The 7,158-nt window shown below is 27.4% G+C and overlaps 1 protein-coding gene and 1 long non-coding RNA gene across 2 annotated transcripts in view; both read left to right on the top strand.

The window, feature by feature from the left end:
• Positions 1-7,158, top strand: part of LOC136795405 (uncharacterized) — a 158,757-nt gene that overhangs the window by 56,606 nt on the left and 94,993 nt on the right. The window lies entirely within an intron of this gene.
• LOC136795406 (uncharacterized) overlaps positions 1-7,158 on the top strand; it is a 19,183-nt gene that overhangs the window by 2,585 nt on the left and 9,440 nt on the right. Inside the window, exon 2 of the long non-coding RNA XR_010842990.1 lies at positions 727-767. This is a non-coding gene — a long non-coding RNA (uncharacterized lncRNA). The remainder of the gene's footprint in view (positions 1-726; positions 768-7,158) is intronic.

The following is a 7,158-nucleotide window of genomic DNA, read 5'->3' as shown; positions in this document are numbered from 1 at the left end:
TAAAAGTAATTAATTATGAAATTGTGAGTTATTTACAATTATTACATTAAATTGGGCAATAGTTAAATTTCACGAATTTAACACAATTTTATTTACCTTTTTAATTCATTGAATCATTGAAGTTGCATTACATGCTGAATGAACATTGGTATTTACATAAGAAACATATATGTTGCAAAAAAGTCTTAGATATAATTATAATCGCTAAAACTCGTATCGTGTTATGACTTAATGCAATTGCAGGTAGATAACTTGAATCATATTAACATAGCAAAAAAGTTGTATTTATATTTTACTATTTATGACTCCATTTTAATTTATTACAACTGCTAGGTGTGTACATATGCATTTAATAGTAAGTGTGCTATCAGGATCTATAAATTACTATTAAATACACATTAATTTGTAGTGTGTGGTGTATATTAATAAAATGTATGGTGAATTTGTTTCTTTCTTTTTATGAATAATTTTAATTATTCATACCTTCTGTCTATATTATGAGGCATGTGTAACTCTAACTATGCAATTATTCTATATGCGTTGCATTAAGCACAAATTTCATCAGAGGGCAGTATGCAGATGCCTTGCGTAAGTGAAACTTTATGCAACCATTTATACGGCAACTGGAATATTGATACATGCATTAAAATTGTCTGTCATTTATTCAATTACTATAATAAAATACAAATTACATTCTTTCTAATAATGTATATTTTTATTTTTCAGGTAAGTGGTCGAATGAAGCTCTATTAACTTCTTTTTCTGAGGTATTTATGTAATTTAAATTATCCCTAAGTTTTATATACATAGCGATTATGTAATTTTTGATAATTATTTCAGAAAAATATTTTATCGAATATTGATCCTTTTTAATTTTATTTATGATCTTAAAATTTAAATTATTAATCTTTTCTAAACTTCTATATCAGTATTAAACAAACCTTGCTCGTGATGAGTTGATCAAACATTTTAAATCAACAGCTATGAGTTGTTTACCCAGGCACGAACAATTTCGGTTCAATAAAACCAGTCCTGTGTTAACAAACGGGGCAGCCCGGGCACTCATTAATCTTAAAATAAATACAAAATTTATAGGTACCACACTTCCTTATTAAATGTTTTTTAGTAAGCTGATGTTTTTTATTTAGATGAAATTTAGTATTTTATTTCATTTTAATTGAAAGGGGGAAAAGTGGTGGTACTCATATAATGTTACTCTCTTGACCAAACTTGATAAAAGTTTATCTCATAATTTTTTATTTGTAATATCAAATTAAAGCCATACAAAAATGGTTTACTGCCTAATTATATCTAAAGATTGGCTGGTAAATTAGTGTAAATAGGAATTTTATTCGTTTCTTCGAAATTATTAATATTTTTTAATTATGAATTTTCATGACTTATACTACTTTTGCTGCCATCCTTAGATTAATAGTCCAATATTACAAAGGTTGTCAAATTTAAAAAAATATTTATTATTATCTTGTTAATTTTATAGATGAAATAAGTGGATTCAATTTTTTTTGTTATCGTATAAGATAACTATTAAAAATAAAATATATTATTTTATTTTTAAAATATTTTCATTTATTATAACATTATTTATTTTATGTTCAAAAGTTTGATTTTCAAATGATTTACACACCAGTTTTAACCTAGTTTGTGTGATTAGTTCTAGGAACTTAGTTAAAAATTCCTTTATATTCGACAATTTCTATTTTTCACAGTTTTCTGGATTTATAATAGGGGTATTTATGATCTTTAGTTTAAAATGTTAAATAGCAAAATTCTTATTAAATGAAGAAATATTTCCTTCTTCTTAAAACGATATAACATGGTTGTGGGTCAGTTATTTGGCCTGTAAAATAGAGAATGACGTCACGCAACAGACCAGCTGAGCCCCTTACCATTTTATTTCTCGTCGTGTTAGGTTACTTGATCGTAGTTTGTGTTTTGATTGTGTTAGTATTGTTTTGGATGGTTTTATAACTGATAAAGCACTGGATGACATTAATAATAGTTAGCTCGTCTTGATTCTTTTCCTCACAAGTTAGAAGATCAACAAGGCACTCAGTAGCCAAACTTTTATACAACCCCTACTTTCAACCCACAAAGCATGTTGTAATAACTTACTTTAATGAAAACTTAGAAGTAAACAATAACATTAACATGGAGTTTTGGAAGGAAAGGTTATAAAACAAGCTACTCAAAAACTCCGCTAGGAGCTCTCATCCATTTAACATTTAACATGACTTTAAATAGGGCTGCTCACAACCGTATACTTATGGCATTTAGCATGGTAAAACATTTTACGTTTGACACAACATCATGAATACCCCTAATCTTTGGCTATGTTAGAGTTTTCCATATTGCTATTGTTGTTTAAGCTCTTGTGTGATCTAAATGTATTTTGTTTCATCAAAGTCTGTAGTTTTTATTCTGACATATTATTATTAAAGTACTAGGTATTTTTATATTTAGATGTCATGTTTATATTTATATATTATCATTCAAATATTTTAGGCTTATTACTTTTTTAAGTGGTCTATTGACTAGTTTTATTTATAGATGCATTTTAGAAAGAACAGTATGCATACTAAATTCATGCATAAATAATTCGAAAAATGATTTACTGTTGATGTAAAAATATTTATTGTGAACTTCAGACGTTGTTTAGAAAAATGAATAATAATTATTATTTTTTAAAATTGAAATAAAAGAACAAAAGAAACAACGGTATTTGATATTTTTATTGGCATAATACAAGTACCATAATGTAAGTACTCAATCATACAAGAGATCATGTTAAATAAAAAATAGAAAAGCAGATTAATAATACAAATAAAATAATAGTAAATAAATAAAGATAAAAGATGAGAAAAACTAAAATGAATAATAATAATAAAATGGACAATCTATCACAAACAGGTTTTATTACACATATGATCTGTAACAATTCCAAACTAATAACAATATTATTAATAAATTATCATACCTTAATACAATTTTATAAACACATCATTTAAAAAACAACTTTATGCAGACTATTCTGCCCAGGTCATTTATATCAGTCCACAAATTACCATATGAGACATTAAAACATTAGGGAATCATGTAATTTTGTTAATAAGCAATTCTTAGATTAATTAAATTTTTAATTATTAAAATTTATTTTTCAACAATCTTTGAAACCTTCCCTACACTCAGGTCAAACATTTAATTTGTTTATTACAGCTATATTTTGGTTAAATTACCTCCTTCTTTTATTATAAAAATTCATGTCAAGGTTAATTATAATTATCAACATTAATTCTATCTCATATTTTTGATAAATTAGTTTTATTTATAATGTCTGCATAGTGTTGGTTCAGATTTCTTGTGTCTGTTTTAAAATTCACTGTATAATTAATGTCTTCTGATATGTAAATGGACTTTTTTACTTAACACATCAATAATACTAACAATAAAACCTAACCTACCTTCAACTGGTCAGGACTCTGTTATAACCTAAAAACAGATCTTAATTTATTTACAATTTAATTAACATGTTTGTTGTTTTTGCTGAAATAAAGGATTATAGGGACAACGTTTAATTACATTGTAAGGTAATGTCTAAGAACAAAAGAAAGCAATTATTACGATAGTGTCAATACATTTGAAGACGCCAAAAGTTGAAGGAAGCAAGTGATGTTATATCATCAATATCGGTCGTACTGGTCTTTAGAAGATATTAATTAAAAAATTCTTCAACCAACTCTTTTTAAACTTTCATTCTTCGCTAAGCTCCGATCTGGCAGCCGTGCCTACGTCTGCGATAGTAGTGCTTTAAAAATTCATCAGTGGAGATCCACTCCGACAACCGGGAATTTGAGTACTTTTTAATAATCAGAGGAGAGGACGCAGAGAGGGGAGGGGATCGAAGGGTCCGGTATCGATTTTGGTTCCACTCCGGGCCTAGTTTATGATGTTCATTAGGAGAAGGTAGGCAGAGGGCCAGAATCTTCCCCTAATCACCGTTCCAAAATCCAGGATTCTCCATGAATAACAATCACATTTACGTTATATATCCAAGCACGTTTGTATTAGGATTTATCTCTGACTTCCTTTTAGATCCCGTTTATGCTCGTCCCAAGATACAATAAATTTTTCGAAACGTTACGAAAACTTATATATCAGAGTCTAGGAAAGAAAAAATAAGTCTTTCCATCCTAAGTGTTACTTTAATGAGAACTATAGACAGTTAAGAGTCAAAATTGATTACTCAACCAACCATGGTATGGTCGAATAAAAAATAAGTTAATACAAATTTATTTTTAAGTTCTTTCTGGTAAATGAAAAAATATCGCGTGTTATTTTCTTTTAGATAATGGTCCAGTTTTTACCTAGACTATATAAGTGATTTAGTAAATGTTATTAATACGTAAATATTGAAGTATTTAAGGAGAAATCCCTTAAGTTAATTTTATACGAGAAGAACCTAACATTTTTCATTCGGAGTTCCAATTCCTTAAACTACCTATTACACTTAAAAACTTCTTAGCACAATATTTAAAGTTGAGTGATACTACTAAAATATGAGCCCTAATAGGGTTCAAAATAGTTGTCAAAAAGCAGCATGCTTTTCCAAATTACGAGAAATAAACATTTTCCGAATTTATTTGAGCTGAAATCATGAAAACTTACTCCTTCTACGGCTTAGTAGAGAGCTAATATACATCTGTACGTCGTTCGTATCCGTAGTAGTTTCATGATATTAGCCAAATTAAATTATCAACATATCGATTTTTCGTTATTTAGAGAAAAATGTTTCTCTTTGCAAAACTATTGAATGTGAGACATCTCCTATTAGGGCTGATGTTTTAGTAAATTCACTCTAATTCAAATGATGTTCTAATATGTTTTTTTAAATTTGTTAGTAGATTTGAAAATATTGTGCTGTGAATTGAAAATTATTTTTTTAATCACCCCAACTATTGTTCGGAAAGTCATAAATTTTGTCAAATAACTAAGTACGGTTTTTATTAAAGTAATAAAAAAAGTGAAATTCAAACTTGATTTTTTTTCTTCCCGTACTCTCGGCTCTTGAACATTTTTGGCGCCTATAAACAGATGAAAATTTATGCTGATATTTTTAAGCCAATGCATTTAAACGAATATTCTTTAATGGATTAACCGATTTTTTTTTTAAATTTGAAATTTCTATATTTATCAACGCGTTTGAAAAATTAAATTTAATCTCCCTTCAGGAAATTTGATTAAGTCACTTGTTTCAAACTGTCCACGCTTTCAAATTACAATTAAGTTTGTACTTGAGATAACGAGCATAGCTTAATATTTTTTAACTAAACTTACTATTTTGTAAATTGACAATACTAAAAGGAAATAATAGTTAAGATGCTAATCAACAAACTATAATTTTCATTAGCCAGTTGTAAGATTATATCTTACAAAAACTAATCAATCGTAAATTAACTCTTATCACCGGATGACAAGAAAACTCCTTTATTTATTATGCAAATGAATTGTATAGAGGACGACCGACTGAACAATAGGATGGTTGGAAGTAGGGCGGCTCTCTTGTCCTATTATTGTTCAAATTACATCAAAGAAGAAGTCTTGTATAAGCTCACAAAGTAATCGATCGTTTAAAAAATGTTGTTACCAACTTATAAAAATCAATCGATATAAAAACGTATTCATTGATTTTTATACATTCGCTACGGTACAATGTTTTTCAATAATTAAGATATTTTTATGTATATAAAAAAAAACAACACTCAAGTCCAAAAATCAATCCAAAAAAGTCAATACGACATCATTAAATAATGTCTATTTTTCCACATTAATTTCAAGTATAGTAGAAAAGATGTTATCTGTTTTGTCGTGTTGTTTCCCTAGTAATTTGCAAATTAACATTTAAAAAAAATATTTCAAACCCCCTGTTGAAGGATCACAGTAGAGGAAGAAACCACAGGCTTTTGTAATACGTCCATTTAAAAAATAAATAGATACTTATTGTTTTGTAAGATGTGTCACTATTTAAGGAATATATCTAATATTGCTAAAGGGCAATTTTAGGAACAATTAAATTTAAATTTTTACTTATTCAAGAATATTTTATCATTAATGTGTTTATATAACTGATTTTTTAAAATATTAGAAGTACTTGATCTGTTATTTGTCTAAATCCTGAAATCGATTACGATCACAATTTTGGATAAAAGTATACTTAATAAAATAATTTAGGATTACTCACAAAAAGGGTAATGTTCACTGAATTTTTCATTTTTCTTCAATCTGAAATCTATATGTTGTATAATTATAATATTAGTATACTATTAACCATAACTTTATGATTTGTGGAATTTTTAATGAATTCTGTAAAAAACACCAATGCATTTTTCCTCTCTAGAGACAGAGATAATAATTTAGTGACACTTAGTTCTGACAGCATTCCAAATGTCTAAAGAGTATTCTGATAAAAATATGTCCTTATGAGATTCGATTTTTTTTTTTTCATTTTTCTCAGTTTTAGTACTTCTATAACGTTATAATTTCAAATAATAATCATTTATACGACAGTAATATTTTAGTGAAATCTGGTTTTATCGTATGTTTTGTACTTTGAATGTGAGTGATATATTTTGTCTGTCAAATAAAATGTAGGAGTGTTATGCTTCCTGTATTGGAATATTTTTTATTTACATAACCAATTTTCATTAGTATTAAAATAAAAAATAAAGAATAGATGGATGAAAGCATATTTGTAGGTGTTTATTAAAAAAAGTTTTAGCACATCTTATTCAGTCAGTCCCTTTTTTTCACAACTAAAAAAAAAAAAGAAAAAAAAAGTTTATTTAATAGCTTTGGTAACTTGAGGAGAGCAGGTTTTTATGGCTTCACATTATCCGTAGTAAATTTAGACTATGTAGTCTTAAATAAATTAAAATTTACGTAACTTGAGAATTCGTAAATAAAACGCTAACTTTGAATAACAAAGGGCGATGTTCATGTTCGTAATTTTCAGCACCAGTCCGCGCCTCCCACGAAGAACTTTCAAGGTTGTTTCATTGTCCCCTGTCTCGTGTGTGTTTTATGTTCTATATAATTGTTTAATTTGTTATTGAATATTAACTAAATACAAATCGTTTAAATATT

Source organism: Halyomorpha halys, unplaced genomic scaffold (assembly GCF_000696795.3).
Source record: "Halyomorpha halys isolate HHAL.00 unplaced genomic scaffold, Hhal_1.1 Scaffold10.1, whole genome shotgun sequence".
Classification (NCBI taxonomy): domain Eukaryota; kingdom Metazoa; phylum Arthropoda; class Insecta; order Hemiptera; family Pentatomidae; genus Halyomorpha; species Halyomorpha halys.
Note: the sequence above shows the minus strand (reverse complement) of the source record. Positions and strands in the feature narration are given on the sequence as shown.